The sequence below is a fragment of the Hordeum vulgare genome, chromosome 2H (assembly GCF_904849725.1).
Source record: "Hordeum vulgare subsp. vulgare chromosome 2H, MorexV3_pseudomolecules_assembly, whole genome shotgun sequence".
Lineage (NCBI taxonomy): Eukaryota > Viridiplantae > Streptophyta > Magnoliopsida > Poales > Poaceae > Hordeum > Hordeum vulgare.
Window position 1 is genome coordinate 460,938,653 of NC_058519.1, and position 19,339 is coordinate 460,957,991.

Here is a 19,339-nt window from a genome sequence, read left to right on the forward strand (position 1 = left end):
GACTCCTCCTATAGCTGGCCAGTCAACATGGGGCGGAAGATGGGTCCTAACAGGGTTCAACATCTCCATATCTCCATACCCTGTCTGGACTACCGGTGCCAGCTGCGTCAAAGCCGTCCACAGACGGGCACGTGTAGCATAAAGCTCCATGCGGAGAGCACGAGCATCCATGTCTCTGTTCTCTAGCATCTCAGTAGTGGACTGCAATAGCGGATCCTCCATAGAGGAATCAAAATAGACCCCGCTGAGGTATCCCTCTTCACCTGGATGAGAGGCAGGTACATAGCAGAATTCCGAGTTCTGCAGCAGTGCATGTCTCGCCCTCATAATGGTCAGCATTGAATAGGCAGCATCTTGTACTGCCATATCAACAGTGACTCCCAATCCATAGGACCAATGGATTGGCTCCTCAACTCCAGGGTAGTCCGGAAATACCCTAACAGTGCAGATATACTGGCTCTGGTTGAAGTCTCGGTACTGTTCCTCCACTGTGTACTCCGGGTACCAGCGGTAACCGCACACCGACATCACCCTGACCAACATGGTTGTATGACCTGGCACATCAATGCACCTGGTCAGACGAACCACCTGACGAGAAGGACGGCTAGGCATCTGAAAATAGAGAGTAATGCAAAAGCATTAGAGCTCCGAATGCAAAATTGGGCAGCATAACGGTTGTAAATGCTCAAAAACAATTTTGAGACAACCCAAAAATAGAATAGCGTAACCACTCAACTATCAAGTTCAATTCTCTGATCATCAAACTTACTTCCTTTTTTCTAGGGATAAAAAAACCAAAAATCTCTCGACCCGTAGTCTTATAATCTACCGATCAGAAACACGAGCCTAGAAGAAGATGAGTAACCTAGTCCTTAATTCCCGCAGAAAAGACGAGAATGACCAGAATAGAATATCTTGAGAAGAGAGCAAGAATCTTACGTTCCCTTCCACAAACATTTCCCTTATATATAACTAAAGCAATTCTAGACTCAACTTCGACCAGTTTGGCTTAGTAGCCCTACAGTCTGTCGGGCTCTTATACCAACGTTGTCGGGACCCCGATCCTAAGACATAGGAATCCAGCCTGTAACACATCGCATCTCTTTGCGATCTCACGCACGGTTAACCCCACGGCTGCAACCTTACCTTAGCCGGGACCGTTTGCGTCTTTTGACTCGCGTATGCACTAGTGTCACTAGCAATCCAATGACAAAGAACCCGGATCGACATGTCTAGTCATAAACCAAAGTGGCAGTTCCGCACCGGGACAGGCATACATGACCCCAACAAAGCAGGTGTCGGTCACCAGCGAATGTAGACGAGTCGTAGCAAGCTACAAGGACTCCATTACATCGCGTGACATTTCCCCAAAGGGGACAGACACAACAGCTAAGAAGGACACACGTCGGTCAACCAATGTGTCCGGAGCAGTAGCGAGCTACCATGGCTCATTGGATCACAAAGGGGCATTTCCCTGTAAGGAATGCTACTAAAGTCTATGGCTAGGTAATCGAAGCCCATACATATCAAGTACGACACACGTACGCATGGCATACCGATAAGTATAGATACATCGATGGCATCACAACATAACCATAAACATACAAGCTTTATTTAAAAGGCTCGGAAGAGCCACACGCATAATATTACCAAGTAGGGGTCTCACGACCCATCATAACAGTCATTCAAGTTACAAGCCAGCGGAAGTAATTTAACTGTCTGAGTACAGACAGATGAAACTAGAAGGCACATGGCCTGACTATACTACAGACCCAACCTAGGGCCAGATCGTAGCTAGGACACCAGCTACTCGTCGTCGTCGATGTCTAGGAAGAACCCTCCATTAGGGTCATTAACAACCTCTGCAACAAATATTAAGAAAACATGAGTACAGAGGTACTCAGCAAGACTTTAGGATAACTATCTACTCATGCAATGTATCAATAAGGAATTGTGGGGTTTCATGCGGAAAGCCAGCATTTGACTCGTGTCTAGACAACTTGCATTTTAAAACAATTTTTGACAACTTGATTTCTCGCACACGAGTCCACTAACACCACAACAATGCTCCATCGTGGAATCATTCATTCTCCATATGGAAATTCCGTCCACGACACTCACGCTTACCTTGACAATTTTATGAGTAGCCATTGAAGTTATCTATGAACAACATATGTCTCCAAGTAGTCCATATCCGTGGACGCGGCTATTCGAATAGATCATAACCCTGCAGGGGTGTACTTCGTCACACACGCTCTCTCCACTTATCACCATGTGCACGTCATGCACCTCGGCAACCTTCAAGCGGAAGCCCAGCGAGGGAGCCGGCCACGACCGTTCACCACACTAATACTTAGTCCAGGTCTATCGCCTATCTGAGGGTAACCCGCACGGAAGTCCGTCCGAGGTTTCCGCCACGGCCCCAAATGATGTGCGCAGGGTTCCCAAGCCCACCATCCGGGTGCCACTTGGTACACCGTGCCACTGCCTACCGCATCACAGCCCACCTCTCAGGTCAGCACTATGCACGGCCTCCAGCATGACTATAAACACCAGAAACTACTTGCAACTCCTGGACCAAGTACTAAGCGATTATTAAGTCGAGCGGGGTCATATTTTAGGGCCGAGCATGTGGTAGTATCTCGTCTTGGATTACATACACGGAACTCAGTTCCTAAGGACGGTTCCAATGAAACAACCCGCCATGTACTCCTACATAGCCTTTCACCAGTACCTTTACCAAATCAGGTTCAACACACAACCTTTACTTACTGAACACATTCTCACAATTCTGTTCATCTCCCAGATGACAGACCATACACAACTCTAAGCATAGCATTCATAGCAGGATAAGGCACATCATGGCTCAAGCAACTACCAGGTATGCTAGGTTGCAAGGTTCAGCTATTTACTGTGACAAGGATAGGTTATGCAAAGGAAGTGGGTTCAACTAACGTGGCAAAATCATTTTAAGCATTTGATCCTAACGCAATAAGTAAGTGAAGGAGCGAGAACATCGGATTTATCGGGATGATCAAAATGGTTGCTTGCCTTGTTGCTCAGAGGAGGGACAATATCCGTTAGTCGGATATTCAGTGGAATCCGGAGGAGCGGAGCCTATCGAAGAAAATGACAACAATCAATAACAATCATATACAACAAGATGATGCATGAGCATGGCATGAGGATGCAAGGTGGTATGCTAATATAGCTATCATTTATTAGGCTTGAAGTTGAGTTGAATCAGATTCAAATACCACTTCAAAGAAGGTATTCTCGAATACCATTTTAATTGATTCGACCTGATGCTCAGATCAACTTGTTTTTAATATGCATGGAAATGATATGATAAGTTGCTGGTTGTGATTGAACAATGTTTGATCATAGCATTTGAAGTGGAATTCAAATGATTTTCAAATTCCATCTCCATAGTATTTATAAAATATGACCTTTTCATTATTCTACATGTCTCGTCTAGTAACATTTTCAAACATGTTTGAAAATGACATATTCAGATTCCTTGGATTTTTCTGATACTTTTTCATATATAAATTATTTTCATTGGAGTTACAGATTAATTTCTATGATTTTTAGAAGTTTTGGCATTTTTCTGGAATTCTTTTAAATCAGAAAACTCCTTATTGCGTCATAACAATGTCATCATTGCGTCAGCAGGTCCGCTGACCTGGTCAGGTCAAACCTGACAGGTGGTGGCGACTGGTCAGCGTCCTAGGAGCTAATCCCGCACTGACCAGCCCCTAAGTGGGTTTGACCCACTGCTAGGGCCCTTTGTGAGTGGCTGCTTAGCGCTAATCCACCGGGATTAGGCCGGCCACGTCGTCCCCCGCCGGAGACTGACCGGCGGCGACCAGATCCGCGGCGGATCTTCGCCGAAGACGCCCCAAGTCACGCTGTGGTGCTCGAAATCGAGTGCCGAGAGCACTGGGATGATCCCCAGGCTCGGCCTCATCCTCTACAGGCATCAGGAGGGGCTATGGGTGGCCAGAGCATGTCGGTCACGAGCCGAGGCGGCTGCCGGAGCTCTGGTTCATGGGTCTCGGGGCTAGAGTGCTGGAGAGAGAGAGGAATCAGAGGGGAAATGCTCGCAAGCTCACGGTGGGGGCAAAGCTGGGCTCAGACTGCTCGGGGAGGGGTTGTAGCCGACGATCCACTGTCGATTTGCCGGCAGCCGGAGGTTGAAGACGACGGCACTGAGGGCATTGCAGGGCTCGGGGAGGACGGTTTCGTCGACGTGCATGTCGGGCTCGACGTTGCGGAGGGGATGGAACACTCGGGAGGGCTTCCCTGTGGCCAGAGAGCTCGGGCTCCTCGAGCTCAAGCTCCTGACAATGGCGGCAGAAGGGGGGAGGAGAGAACCGAGAGGAGAGGGGGAATGGCGCTCGGGAACGGATAGGCCAGAGCTCGGGGAGGTTATCCCCGCGCTTGCCAGCGCGAAGCGGCGGCCAGGCAGGCAGGGAGCTGTGTGGAGGCGCGCGGCATCGCGGCGGCCACCTCCTTCTCCCACTGGCGGGGGAGGAAGACGACAGGGAAGAGGCTGGGCCGGTCCAGGTAAGCGTACAATAGGTCTTTCCTCATTTTTTCTGTTTTTTTTCTGTTTTGCTAACTATTTTAATTTTCTATTTATTTCAGCTCCAAAATAGCTTATAAAATTATTCTGAACACACCAGAATATTAGTTGCAATATATCCAATCATTCCTGAAGTTTTCAACATTTTTGAAAACTTAAAACTTTTGAATTCAAATTTTAAACTTGAAACCAGTAGCCATTTGCATTTATTTAAAATGCCAAATGTGTTAAGAAAATGGTTTTCTTCATTGCTTATTTGCTTTCAAGAATTATCAGAGAAGTTGAACTTTTCTTGAGGCCATTTTGGGTTCATTGATTTGAACAAGTTTATAATTTCTTTGAATTTGAGAAGTGGCTAGGGTTTTTGAGTTTTGCTTCACCACTTGCTTTGTTCTTGTTGCAATTTCCTTTGATGCAATGCAAAGAAGATATGAGCACAATGTTATATTTGATTAGGGTTTGTGGGATGTGACATCTATGAAAACATATTCATGCTTGATTATTATAGCCTAGTATTTATTTTCCGATATTTTCTTTTTGTCTGGCCTACTTGATCTTTTATCTTTCAATGGGAAGAGGTGCTTTCTGATGGGTTTGATCTTGTGGTGCTCAATCTCAGTGACAGAAAGAGACATGACACGCATGTATCATTTCCATTAAGGATAAAAAATGGGGTCTATTCCTACATGAATATATCTTGTCTACATCATGTCATCGTTCTGAAGGCATTACTCTGTTTCTCCATTAAATCAATAGAAGTAGATGCAGGCAGAAGTCGGTCTACTTATTTTGGACGTGATGCCTATATACATTATCGTTGTCTTGAATATCATTATAATTATGTTGTTTTTAATCATTTTCCCAACAGTAATTTGTCTACCCACTGCTTTATATTTTGTCAAGAGAAGCCACTAGTGAAACCTACGACCCCCGGGTCTGCTTCACATCATCTATTTGCAATCTCTAGTTTGCTATAAGCTTTTCTAATTTGTTTGCTCTTTTGTTGTCAGATCTATATTATCGAAAAACCCAAAAATACCTTGTTGTGTTCTATTTTCTATCACTCTTATTCGCATCTATCAATCTATCCTTACTATACCCACGAGGGATTAACAACCCCTCTACGCATTGGGTTGCGAGGATTTGCTATTTGTGTGCACGGGCTGCTTACATAGTCTTCTGGATCTTCCTACTGGATTGGTACCTTGGTTTCTTAAATGAAGGAAATACATGTCGTCGTTGTGCTACATCACCCTTTAAGCTTGGAGGGAGACAAACGCACCTGCGAGGAACGTCAAGATTTCTGGCGTTGTTGTCGGGGAAGATCAAGTCAAGATCTATCAAGTTTGTACATACAAATTTCATCTCCTTGCAATTACATTAATTTCCATTTGCCTCTCTCTTTCCTCTCCCCCGCTTCACAAAAAGTTGCCTTTTTATTTCCATCTTCCCCTTGCCATTTTCCTGCCGGATCTCTGGTTTGCTTGTGTTCTTGCTTGCTTGCTTCTATAGCCTTCATGTTAATACTCGAAATCAGAAAAATAAACAAGAAAAGTAAATACATATCGATCATCCACTTGCTAATATTTTCAAGATATCTAATTATCTTGAACCAATTGCTAGTGAGTTGAGTGCTCTTGATTATTTTCGTGAAGTTTTTCTTGAAAATCATGAATCTGAATATTGTGATGATGTGTTAAAAGAAGAAATTTCTAAAATTATTCATGATATCTCCTTGAATGAAAATCATGATTTCAATTATGTTATTATAAGTTTTATTAATGACAGTTGTGCTAATAATATGCAAAACTACAAGCTTGGGGATGGCAAGTTTGTCATGTCCACTGCTCATTGCAATGATCATGATTGGGTTGATGCTTCTTATGGTCCTGAAAATTTATTTAATCCTCATGATGAATATGATATTGATAATAATGTTTGCAATGGTATTGAAAGAGGGTTTGGAAGAGTGTAAACTCTATGTAATAATGATCCCACTATTTTGGAGAATTATCTATCTTGTGAATTTTTTGATAAAAGTGGGTTTGGAGAGGTCGTGACTTTATTTAATGTTAATCCCACTACCTTGGAAGATTACAAGAGTTTTATGCATGTGGATCATGAAGAGAATATTTTATGTGATAGCTATATTGTTGAATTTGCATATGATCCTACATGTAATTATTATGAGATAGGGAAATAAGGTTATAGAAATATTAATGTTACTAAATTACCTCTCTTCATGTTGAGATGGATATTGTTTCTATCTTCTTCCATGCATATATTTGATATTTCTTGTCTAGATAATTTGTTTTCTTATAAAATTCTTATGCATAGGAAGCATGTTAGAATTAAACGTGTTTGTATTATGCTACATGATGCTCTCTTTGTGTTTCAACTACTATGTTTGATCTGAGCATCAATAAAATCTCAAGCCTATCTTAATGGCTATAAATAAAGAGCTTGTTGGGAGGCAACCCAACGAATAAAATTTATATTCATTTTTTTGTTCTTGAGTTATTGTAGAATTTTGCTAATGATAAAATTGTCTTTTTGTGTTTATTTAGTGTTTATACTAAGGAAGGTCGTTGGGATCATGTGGGGAATTAGTGTCTCAACTTTTGCCTCCAGTGGAAAAATTCCTAAAAATCACAAAAAAGTCAAAAGTGTGTGAACTTTTTTCCACAATATTAATATACAAATTCCCTATGTTTTCCTAGTTTTCAGAATTTTTTGAGCTACAGAAGTATAAGTAAATTTTGAATCTTTACAAATTGTTTTGTTTTTAATAGATTTTGTTTTCTTTGTGTTATGTGCTTATTTTAATGATTCTATGGTTTATATCAGGGGCATAAGCCATGGTAAATTTAGAATAGATTATATATAATGCAAAAAAAAATTGGAATAAGTTTTGAAGAGTACCTATTGTAAAGATTAGTTTTCTTATACTAACAGATCTCACGAAATTTTGTTTAGTTTTGTGTGATTGAAGTTTTCAAGTTTTGAGTGAGATCACGATGATTGATTGCATAAGGAGTGATAAAAGCCTAAGCTTGTGGATTCCCATGGCACCACAAGGCAATATCTAAGGAGTACCAAGCAGCCAAGCTTGGGGATGCCCCGGAAGGCATCCCTTCTTTCTTCTAGAAACCATCGATAATTTTACTTGGGGCTATATTTTTATTCACACATATCATGAGTTTTTCTTGGAGCGTCTTGTATCATTTGTGACTTTGCTTTATTTGTTGGTTAGTTTTTTAAATAGATCCTGCTGGACAAATCCATTTGAGAGAGCTCAATTATGCTATGATTTGTTAGAATCGCTCTTTATGCTTCACTTAAAAAATTGAGCCATGGAATTGCTAAAGTACTTCACTTATATGTTATTGACCATGGTGGTGCTGTTATTTTGAAGAAATTTACACTCATGCTTCACTTAGATTATTTTGAGATTTGCTGAAATTTTGAATAAATTCTCTCTTGCTTCACTTATATAATTTTGAGAGTTGAAAATATTAAAGAAACTTGTGCTCTCGTGCTTCACTTATACTTATTTGAGAGCTTGTTATTTCCATTGGCAATTTTCTTTATACGAAAATTAGTTCCAAAGTATCTACGAAAAATATAATAAAAACTTTCATGAATATTGTTGGATATTAAACTTGATTCTTTGTAATAGTTTTGCGATATGAAGATAGTAATATGTGAGTAATGTTGATGAGTAATTATGCTCTAGTAAGAATATTGGTGTTAAGGTTTGTGATTCCCTATGCATGCACATCAAGTCAATACTTATGCTATGACATAACATCCTACTTGTGTTGCATTATTCGGTGTTAGTTATGTTTAAGGTTCAGCTATGATGATTTTTCTTCCTTGGTTGGGCGCTTCTCAATCTATTTGCTAGCGTTCACTTGTATTCAGCGGGAATACTGCTTGTGCATCCAAATCCTACACCCATAGTTATGCGGTATTCCAACGCCGTTCCCAGTAAATTTGCAAGTGCCAAGGCTAATGTTCAAAATAAAATTCTGTTTTGTGTGCCCGTACTGCTCATGAAGCGGCGAGTGGTGGCCGGTATCTTCCATGTTAATTAGGTTATTCTCAAGATGAGTATTTATTCACTTGTCATTGCATGAGAGTATGGAGGTAATAGGGATGCCTAGTCCCAAAAAGAAATAAAATTTTTATTTTTTGGTGTCAAATAATAAATTCCTTGGAAAGTGTTGGTATGGACGACACCTGTGGATACGGCAAGCTGTGGAATGTGAAAGAATGGTGGAAAATAAATAAACTTTATTTTCAGTTTGGGAACAACCTATAATTTGTTTAGAATGGATGGTATTGGAAAATCTTAGTCGTTATCGTTGTTAGGAAAAGCATGCCACCCTAAAAAATATCTCTAAGTTTTTCACTTTGAGCTATGGCACCTCTACAAATCCCTGCTTCCCTCTGCGAAGGGCCTATCTATTTACTTTATGTAATTTTTGTTTATGAATTCAAGTCTGTGTCTTCTCTTATAAATCCCCAACTAAGAAACACCATTATCACACTTGAGCATTGGATGTTGTTAACATTTGAGTGTGTTGCATGAATGTATCAATGATAGAGCATGATGGGCTAGGGATAACGCTCTTTAGCGTTAATATTTTGAAAGACTTAGTTGCTTATTGGTATGCTTGAGTATTGAAATCTTCATGCCAAATTATAGACTATTGCTTTGCATCATCTACAGGTACATATGTCCATTCTTAAATAAAAATAATATGATGAGATGTGAGGCAGTATTTCACATTCAAAAATTCTATTTTTATCATTTACCTGCACGAGATGAGTAGGAATTAGGCTTGGGGATGGTCATACATTTCTAACGTATTTATGATTTCTGATTATTCTATGCTATTATGTTATCATTCTTGGATGTTTTATAATCATTTTATAGCAATTTTATATCATTTTTTGGGACTAACCTATTGACATAATTCCTAGTGCGAGTTGTTGTTTTTTGCTGTTTTTTCCTTCATAGAAAATCAACATCAGATGAGGACCAATTTTCACGAAACTTTACGAAGATTTTTTTATTCCAGAAGGAAACTTGCAGGATAAGATTGAGCAGAAGCCAAGGCCCAGGGGGCACTAAGCACCACGGCGCCAGAGGCCCCCAGCGCGGCCTAGTGTCTAGTGCGGCCCTCTGGAAGCTTCTCCACCACCTCCGAGCTCTATAAATACCCCAATATTCTAGAAACCCTAGAGGAGTCGGCGAAAAATCGTTTCTCCCGCTGCAAGTTCCAGAGCCACAAAAACCAATCTAGAGCTAGTTCCAGAGAGGAACACAATCATGGAGAGGTTCGCCATCCTCATTGGTTCTCCTCCGATGATGCATGAGTAGCTCATTGGCAGTATTTAGATGGCTTTCTCTTGTTTTGCTTCTCAATATAATGGTGTCTTGGAGATCCATATGAAGTAACTCTTTATTTTGTGGTGTGTTTGTTGGGATCTGATGATTTGTGAGTTTATGAACAGATCTATGAAAACATATTCATGCTTGATTATTTTAGCCTCATATTTCTTCTTCGATATTTGGTCTTTGTCTGGCCAACTTGATATTTTATCTTGCAATGGGAAGAGGTGCTTTTGTGATGGGTTCGATCCTGCGGTGCTCAATCTCAGTGGCAGAAAGAGACATGACATGCATGTATCGTTTCCATTAAGGATAAAAAATATGGGGTATATTCCTACGTGAATAGAGCTTGTCTACATCATGTCATCGTTCTTAAGGCATTACTCCGTTTCTCCATGAACTCAATACACAAGATGCATGTTGGATAGCGGTCGATGTGTGGAGTAATAGAAGTAGATACATGCAGAAGTCGGTCTACTTATTTTGGAGATGATGCATATATACATGATCATTGTCTTGAGAATCGTCATAATTATTTTCTTTCCATCAATTGCCCAATAGTAATTTGTTTACCCACCACTTGCTATTTTATTGAGAGAAGCCACTAGTGTAACCTACCGCCACCGGCTCTACTTCACATCATTTATTTGCAATCTCTAATCTGCTATTTGCTTTTCTACTTTATTTTCTCTTTTGTTTTCATATATGTATTATAAAAAAATCAAAAATACATTGATGTGCTCTATTTGCTATCACTCTTACTTGCATCTATCAATCTATCCTTACTTTACTCATGAGGGATTGACAACCCCTCTATGCGTTGGGTTGCGAGGATTTGCTATTTGTGTGCACGGGCTGCCTAAATAGTCCTGTGGATCTTCCTACTGGATTGATACCTTGGTTTCTTAACTAAGGGAAATACTTGTCGTCGCTATGCTACCTCACCCTTTAAGCTTGGAGGGAGACCAACGCACTTGCGAGGAACATCAATGTTTTCTACTTGTATTATATAAGTGAGTGATCTAAAATTTGTTCAGTACTACTCATGTCGATGTCACTTCATCAATTAGCTACCTGGGAATTGGGGATTTGGATCAAGCATCTAGTGGACTCATAGAAATATACTGAATTTGGTCTTCTAGGTTAAAAGATGTACTTACTGCAAATGGAACAAAGATCTAGTAGTGCACAAAGCAACCTAGAGTAGATGTTAGACGATGAAACCGCTGAGCCCAAGGGCACCCCCACTGTTCGGCTTGTGTGTGTTTTTCAATTCATCTTATATGGTTAATTGTATCGCTACCGTTGTTGTCGATTTTTTGCTCCCATGCATTGTATCTGTTCAGAAAAGATGTTAGAAGAAAATAAGGTGCAACAAACACAACAACAACAAGGAATTAAATTATAAGAAATAATTTCCCCATTCTATAAAAACTAGAAGTTGAAACTGAAATAACGGTGTGGTTCAATGTTTATAAAAATGAGGATTTCCCTATTAGTATCCAATAAAACTAAGAAGTTCAAATTTAAAAAATGGTGAAGTTCGATGTCTATACAAAATTCAGATTTTCTCATTATAGAAGAATAAAACCAAATAAGGTCAAAAATTTACGAACAAAGAAGTTCAGATTTTTAATAAGAAAATTTTGAATAATTTCGATAGCTTTTCATAGGTGTATCGTTTGTGCGGTTCAATGTTTTTACAAAAAATCAACTTTAGCTCGTAACTAACGAATAAAACGAAAATTTCAAACTAAAAATAATGAAGCAACTCGATGTACACAAAAAACTTCGATTCTTCCCTTTTCTAATTTTTTATATTCAATTTAAAAAGTTTTTTGATGTTTACTTAAAGAAACCAATTTTTCATTTTCTAACAATAAAACTAAGAAGTTCAAATTAGAATAACAGAGAGGTTCAAAATTTACAAAACCAATAATTTAGAAGTTCAAAAAATGATCCCATTTTTGGCATTTTAAAACTACTCATAAAATTGCAAAGAATTTGAAAAGGTTGTGTACATAAGAAAAATGCTTGTAAAACATAACCTTTCCAATGGTATACGATGCACGATATTCCCATGAAGTAATTTTAATGTTTTGTGTATATTGTTCAAAACAAGTTTTAGCATGTACATAGAATGCTCTTAAACCGTCATGGAGTTTTCGCAATTGCTATATTTGTTGTGAAGTGTAAAAAAGAATTGAGTTTTTGCTGAAGTTCAAATAAAAGTATATGAGCATCTTTTCAACAAGTTTCTAATGGTACATCATTTGTGCAACTCTGAGGAACGGGTGAGGAATCACGAGCAAAAAATATGTGACAAAAGTTCAGAGTGAAAACAACTAGCAGTTCAAGTACTACACGAAATGCTTTTCAAATGAGAGTAAAAGAACAAAAAGTTCAAAGCCTAAAATGGTTATTGTAAGAAGTTCATGTGCTATGCCCGGGGAATTTCAAAAATTCTTGCAAGAGAGGTTCACCTTGTATCTCCATGTTCAAAAACACAAAAAATAAATTGTTTACTGTGTTTTAAAATAACTCTCTCAATCCAGAAAATATGTTTAGTTATTATTTGGGACCAATTTGATTTCAAGAAGAAAATCAAAAATAAAAATTATAAAAACGGAGAAAGTTCACATACTACATGCTGTGTGTTTAATATGAGAAAATTGTATAAAAATACAAGGTCCAAATTTCTTATTGCTATAAGTTCAATTCCTTGGTTAGAGAAAGATGAAAAAGTTATCGTGAGAGAGGTTTGTACAAAACGAACATCATTTTTGTAACAACGAGGAATGGATGAGAAATTACAAATAAAATACGTGACAGAAGTTCAATGTCAAAACAGGGAGAAGTTCAACTACTACACTTCATGAATGTTACATGAAAATATTGTATACTGTCGCGAGTATGAAAAACAAGATGAACACAAAAAAGTTGTATGTTTACACCAGATTTCCATCCGTATATCATTTTCTCAATTATGATAAGTGGCTGGATAGTTACGAGCAAAAAACAGCATGGAACAAACAAACTAAAGTACATGTAGAAAAGCCAAGAAGTTGAAGTTCTTCACACGCTGCATTTTCGAACACTGTGTTTCGCGTTGAAAGCATAACACATGATCTCGCGGTTTTCAAGGTTGCTTGAAAACGTCTAGGAATCAAAGAAAACTATCTACATGAAAAAGTTTGTAAAAATTCAGGCAAAAAAAGTGTTTAGCCATTTTTAAATTTGACTTCAAATCGTAAATAATTAGAAGAAATAATCTTCGTACAAAAGTTTCGCATTTCTTCAAGCTTTCGAACACCATATCATTTGCTGCATTTTGACAAACCATTGAGAAAACAACGCGAAAGTACGAACTCAAAGGAAATTTCGCCGTTTTCTAAATTACTTTTAAACCGTTCGAAGTTGGAACACACATTTTATATCAAAATATGCGCATTTACATAAGATTTTTAACATCATATCATTTGCATCGACCGAGCCAGCCGTTTTCAAATTAACCTAAAAATATGAAGTCATTTGTTCGGTTTGAGATATTCCGCCATTTTTGAAATTTTCCTTCAACCGTAGGGAATTTGGGAAAACTTTCTACTTGTGAAATGAGCGGATTTGAAGCAGATTTCCAAGGGCATATCATTGGGCCCATTCAGATAAACCATTTATAAATAACCTTGAAAATATGATTCACATTTTTTGTGTGAAGAAAAACGGTTTTCAAAATTGCTCTTAAACCGTGTAGATTTTGCCAAAAATGGTACCTTGGTTGTAATCGTGGTGTCCACAGCTTACCAATCATATATCACAAGCCCCATTTGTACAATATTTGCGGAAGTTCAACCTAGCACTTAGGTAAGTTCAACTACTATAGTGCATGAATTTCACATGTAAAGCTTTTAAACCATCGGGAGTATGAAAAACGATCAACAAGGAAAAGTTTCGTGTTTACGACAACTTTCCATTGATATATTCTTGGAAATATTCCCTAGAGGCAATGATAAATAGTTATTATTATACTTCCTATTTAAAGATAATCATTTATTATCCATGCTATAATTGTATTGAATGAAAACATAGATACATGTGTGGATACATAGACAAAACAATGTCCCTAGCAAGCCTCTAGTTGGCTAGCCAGTTGATCAAGGATAGTCAAGGTTTTCTCACTATGTGCAAAGTGTTGTTTCTTGATAACTGGATCACATCATTAGGAGAATCATGTGATGGACTAGACCCAAACTATGAACGTAGCATATTGATCGTGTCGTTTTATTGGTATAGTTTTCTACGTGTCAAGTATTTGTTCCTATGACCATGAGATCATATAACTCACTGGCACCGGAGGAATACCTTGTGTGCATAAAACGTCACAACGTAACTGGGTGACTATAAAGGTGTTCTACAGGTATCTCCGAAGGTGTCCATTGAGTTAGTATGGATCAAGACTGGGATTTGTCAATCCGTGTGACGGAGAGGTATCTCGGGGCCCACTCGGTAATACAACATCACACACAAACCTTGCAAGCAATCTAAGTGTGAGTCACGGGATCTTGTATTACGAAACGAGTAAAGAGACTTGTCGGTAACGAGATTGAAATAGGTATACGGATACCGACGATCGAATCTCAGGCAAGTAACATACCGAAGGACAAAGGGAATGACATACGGGATTATATGAATCCTTGACACTGAGGTTCAACCGATAAGATCTTCGGAGAATATGTAGGATCCGATATTGGCATCCAGGTCCCGCTATTGGATATTGACCGAGGAGTACCTCGGGGCATATCTACATAGTTCTCGAACCCGCAGGGTCAGCACACTAAAGGTTCGGCGATGATTTAGTATAGTTGAGTTATATGTGTGGTTACCGAATGTTTTTTGGAGTCCCGGATGAGATGACGGACGTCAAGAGGGTTTCCGGAATGGTCCGGAGACGAATATTGATATATAGGATGACTTCATTTGGTTACCGGAAAGTTTTCGGGCATTACCGGTAATGTACCAGGAGTGACGAATGGGTTCCGGAAGTTCACCAGGAGGGGGGCAACCCTCCCGGGGGAAGCCCAAAGGACCTATGGGTGGCGCACCATCCCTTAGTGGGCTGGTGGGACAGCCCAAGAGGGCCTATGTGCCAAGGAGAAAAAAAAATCAAAGAAAATAAAAAAATGTGGGAAGGGAGAGAAGGACTCCACTTTCCAATCCTAGTTGGACTAGGATTGGTGTAGAACTCATCCTCCTCCTAGACGGCGCACCCTTGAGGGCTTGGCCCTCAAGGCAAGCCTCCTCCCCCTCCCTCCTATATATGGTGGTGATTTAGGGCTTTTGAGACAACTTTTGCCACGTGCACCTCAGATCTAGACACCATAGTTTTACCTCTAGATCGTATTTTTGCGGAGCTCGGGCGGAGCCCTTCAGGAGTAGATCCTTCACCACCACCGGAGCACTGTCACGCTGACGGAGAACTCATCTACTTCTCTTTCTTGCTTTCTGGATCAAGAAGGCCAAGATCATCGTCGAGCTGTACGTGTGCTGAACGCGGAGGTGTCGTCCGTTCGGCACTAGATCGGAGCGGATCGTGGGACGGATCCTTGGACGGTTCGTGGGACGGTTCGCGGGGAAGATCGAGGGACGTGAGGACGTTCCACTACATCAACCGCGTTTCTTAATGCTTCCTGTTCTGCAATCTACAAGGGTACTTAGATCGAAATCTCCTCTCTAGATGGACATCACCATGGTAGGTCATCGTGTGAGTAGGAATTTTTTTGTTTCCCATGCGATGTTCCCCAACAGTGGAATCATGAGCTAGGTTCATGTGTAGATGTAATATCAAGTAGAACAACAATGGTTTTGTGGATGGTGATGTTCGATTTTCTGCCCACCTTAGTCTTTTCTCGATTTGGCGGTATTGTTGGATTGAAGCGGCCCGGACCGACATTATTCGTACGCTTACGAAAGACTGGTTTCATTGCTTGAAATGCAACCTCGTTGCATAAAGATGACTGGCGGGTGTCGGTTTCTTCAACTTTAGTCGAATTGGTTTTGACCGAGGCGGTCCTTGGAGAGGTTAAATAGCAATTTGCACATCTCCGTTGTGGTTTTTCATAAGTAAGATGCGATCTACTAGATACCCATAGCAGCCACATAAAACATGCAACAACAATTAGAGGACGTCTAACTTGTTTTTGCAGGGTATGCTTGTGATATGATATGGCCAATGACGTGATGTGATATATTGGATGTATGAGATGATCATGTTGTAATAGTTAATATCGACTTGCACGTCAATAGTACGTCAACCGACAGGAGCCATAGGGTTGTCTTTAAACTAACGTTTGTGTTTGCAGATGCGTTTACTATATTGCTAGGACGTAGTTTTAGTACTAATAGCATATGTAGCACGACAACCCCGATGGAGACACGTTGATGGAGATCATGATTTTGGAGATCATGGTGTGGCGCTGTTGACAAGAAGATCGTGACGGTGCTTTGGTGATGGAGATCAAGAAGCACATGATGATGGCCATATCTTGTCACTTATGAATTGCATGTGATGTTAATCCTTTTATGCACCTTATTTTGCTTACAATGACAGTAGCATTATGAGGTGATCTCTCAATAAAATTTCAAGCCGAAATTGTGTTCTCCTCGACTGTGCACCGTTGCTACAGTTTGTCGTTTCGAGACACCACGTGATGATCGGGTGTGATAGACTCAACGTTCACATACAACGGGTGCAAAACAGTTGCACACGCGGAACACTAGGGTTAAGCTTGACGAGCCTAGCATGTGCATACCTGGCCTCGGAACACATGAGACCGAAAGGTCGAGCATGAATCGTATAGTTGATATGATTAGCATAGAGATGCTTACCACTGAAACTATCCTCAACTCACGTGCTGATCGGACTTGAGCTCGTGAAATTGGATCGTGTACCACTCAAATGACTAGAGAGATGTACTTTTTGAGTGGGAGTTTAGCAAGTAATTTGATTACTTAAACTCTAATTATCTTGAACATAGTCTAAGTCCACTTTGAAAATATTTGTGTTGTAGATCAATGGCTTACGCGACAGTCACCCTGAATTTTAATACGTTCCTAGAGAAAGCTAAGTTCAAAGATGATGGAAGCAACTTTGTAGACTAGGCTCATAATCTTAAGTTGCTCCTCCAAGCTGGGAAGAAGGATTATGTCCTTAATGCTGCGCTAGGAGATGAACCACCCGCCGCGGCTGACCAAGATGCTAAGAACGCTTGGTTAGCACGCAAGGGGGACTACTAAGTACTTCAATGTGCGGTCTCGTATGGCTTAGACCCGGGACTTCAACGTCGTTTTGAGCGTCATGGAGCATATGAGATGTTCCAAGAGTTGAAGTTTATCTTTCAGAAGAATGCCCGCATCGAGAGGTATGAGACCTCCGATAAATTATATGCTTGCAAGATGGAGGAGAATTCGTGTGGCAGTGAACATGTGCTCAAAATGTCTGGGTACTCAAACCGTTTAGCTGAGTTGGAGATTGAACTCCCTCAAGAGGCTATCATTGATAGAATTCTTCAATCACTGCCACCGAGCTATAAAAGCTTTGTGTTGAACTATAACATGCAAGGGATGAATAAGTCACCCGGCGATTTACGATGCTAAAAGTCGCAGAGTCAGAACTCCGTAAAGAGCATCAAGTGTTGATGGTGAATAAGACCACTAGTTTCAAGAGAAACGGCAAAGGAAAGAAGGGTAATTCAAAGAAGAGCGGCAAGCCTGTTGCCAATCCGACAAAGAAACCCAAAGCTGGACCTAAGCCTGAAACGGAGTGTTATTATTGCAAGGGTCTGTGTCACTGGAAGCGCAACTGCCCCAAGTATCTGGCTGATAAGAAGGCGGCCAAGGAAAAATCAGGTATATTCGATATACATGTTATTGATGTGTACTTAACCAGCTCTCGCAGTAGTGCATGGGTATTCGGTACCGGTTCTGTTGCTCATATTTGCATCTCGAAACAGGAACTGTGGAATAAGCGAAGGCTGGCGAAGGATTAAGTGACGATGCGCGTGGGAAATGGTTCCAAGGTTGATGCAATCGCCGTCGGCACAGTTTAACTTCATTTACCATCAGGATTAGTTATGAACTTAAATAAATGTTATTTAGTGCGTGCCTTAAGCATGAACATTGTATTTGGATCTTGTTTATTGCAAGACGGTTACTCGTTTAAGTAAGAGAATAATGGTTGTTCTATTTCTATGAGTAATATCTTTTATGGTCATGCACCCAATGTGAGAGGATTGTTCATATTGAATCTTGATAGCGATAATACACATATACATAATATTGAGACCAAAAGAGTTAGAGTTGACAATGATAGCGCCATGTTTTTGTGGCACTGCCGCTTAGGTCATATTGGTGTAAAGCGCATGAAGAAACTCCATACTGATGGGTTTTTGAAGTCACTTGACTTTCATTCACTTGACACGTGCGAACCATGCCTCATGGGCAAGATGACTAAGACTCCGTTCTCCGTAACAATGGAGCGTGCAAGTGACTTGTTGGAAATCATACATACCGATGTGTGCGGTCCGATGAGTGTGGAGGCGCGCGGCGGATATCGTTATTTTCTCACCTTCACTGACGATTTGAGTATATATGGCTATGTCTACTTGATGAAGCACAAGTCTAAAACATTTGAGAAGTTCAAGCAATTTCAGAGTAAAGTTGAAAATCATCGTAACAAGAAGATCAAGTTCCTACGGTCTGGTCGTGAGGGTGAATATCTGAGTTTCGAGTTTGCTGCTCACTTAAGACAATGTGGAATTGTTTCACAGTTGAAACCACCTGGGACACCACAGCGTAATGGTGTGTCCGAACATCGAAATCATACTTTATTAGAGATGGTGCGATCTATGATGTCTCTTACCGATTTGTCGTTATCGTTTTGGGGTTATGCATTAGAGACAGTTGCATTCACTTTAAATAGGGCACCATCAAAATCCGTTGAGATGACACCATACGAACTGTGGTTTGGCAAAAGACCAAAGTTGTCATTTCTTAAAGTTTGGGTATGTGATGCTTATGTGAAAAAGCTTTAGCCTGAAAAGCTGGAACCCAAAGCGGAAAAGTGTGTCTTCATAGGTTACCCAAAAGAGACAGTTGGGTATACCTCCTATCTCAAATCCGAGGGCAAAGTATTTGTTGCTAAAAACGGAGCTTTTCTTGAGAAGGAGTTTCTCTCGAAAGAATTGAGTGGGAGGAAGATAGAACTTGATGAGGTTGTCGAACCTCTAATCCCTCTAGAAGGTGGCGCAGGGCAAGGCAAAACCCCTGTTGCTGCGGCGCCAGTTGAGGAGCAAGTT